Below are 1423 nucleotides of genomic sequence, written 5' to 3'. Positions count from 1 at the left end.
GAGAGAGTTTGTGTGTGTGTGAGTTTGTGTGTGTGTGTGTGTGTGTGTGTGTCTGTGTGTGTGTGTCTGTGTGTGTGTGCGTGAGAGAGAGAGAGTTTGTGTGTGTGTGAGTTTGTGTGTGTGTGTGTGTGTCGGTGTGTGTGTTTGTGCGAACGTGCGAGCGTGTGTGTGTGTGTGTGTGAGAGAGAGTGTGTGTACGTGTGTGGTGTGCGTTCACATTTGTGTGTGTGCGTTTGTGTGTTTTATGTTTTACAATGCCTCTTGTATTACGTTACTTTTAGGCAAACATTTAAAACAACTACACAAAGCAGTATACGTGAGAACTCAAACAACAAAATGTTTGACAAGTTTTATTGACAAGTTTTATTACAGATGCACGGCATAGCAGCACGGTAGCTGAATTGCGCCGCCATTTACAATTATGTACATTAAAACCAGCCATGATAAAATCTGTTCCTTATCTTACAAACAAATACATTTACAAGCATTTTAGAATTGTACCATACTATTGAAGGGTACTCATCATTCCGAGAGGATTATAAAAATAACGAAACAAAGGGTTGTCGTACAACAATATAGTTACATAAAACCAAGAGTTAGATACCTTATTGGTTGGTTAGACTGTTTTTGTAATTGTAGAAGTCAGTAACGTTACGTCCCTCATAGATTGAGTTCAACAGTACAGACCAGGGTTGTAGCCAGCACCTGTCCTTCAGTCCTTTGAAGGAATTTTAAAATTTTCTGGGACCCAGACCCCCTAGAAATGACGCGCAACGTCACACCATACCTTCGGTGCTCGATAGGATTCCCATTTAAAATCAAGGGGACTGAAAATGAATTCAGGCTGGCTACAACCCTGGTCCAGACCACAAGCACGCAGCACATTCCCGTATGACTGCTAACTGTACAGGTAACATTGAACATCCATGGCGGTACAATACAGGATACATGTCTATACTAACGTGTACTGACACGCGGCTGAAATATGTCACGGTGTGTTATGCTGTGCCGTCCCTGGATTATATTACTCAACAATATAACCGACAATCCGACAGACTCAAGTGGATAGCTGTTTATCAAGCCTGATTGTTATCGTATGTCAAGATTGATCACAAAAATATGAATATATTTGCGGCCAACAAATACCATAAATCATAATTTGATATCATGCGTACGTCCCTTTATGTCATGACATCTGCCGACGGTTTTATGACACTGTCAAACTTGATGGGCTTGTCTTAAATCGACATTGATCACAGGAATGGCAATAAAAGCCAGAGTCAGGAAGCAATGGGCCAGATCTTTATTAGAAGCTACCATCGTCCTCGACCCTCAAACATAAGGACAGAGCGAGGTAAAGATAAAGGACTGGACTTGTCCTGGATATCTTCGATTAGGCCACAGCAAGTAAATTTTATGGATG

Source organism: Branchiostoma floridae, chromosome 14 (genome assembly GCF_000003815.2).
Source record: "Branchiostoma floridae strain S238N-H82 chromosome 14, Bfl_VNyyK, whole genome shotgun sequence".
Taxonomy (NCBI): Eukaryota; Metazoa; Chordata; class Leptocardii; order Amphioxiformes; family Branchiostomatidae; genus Branchiostoma; species Branchiostoma floridae.
The sequence above is the reverse complement of the archived record's forward strand: the minus strand, read 5'-3'. Positions refer to the sequence as shown.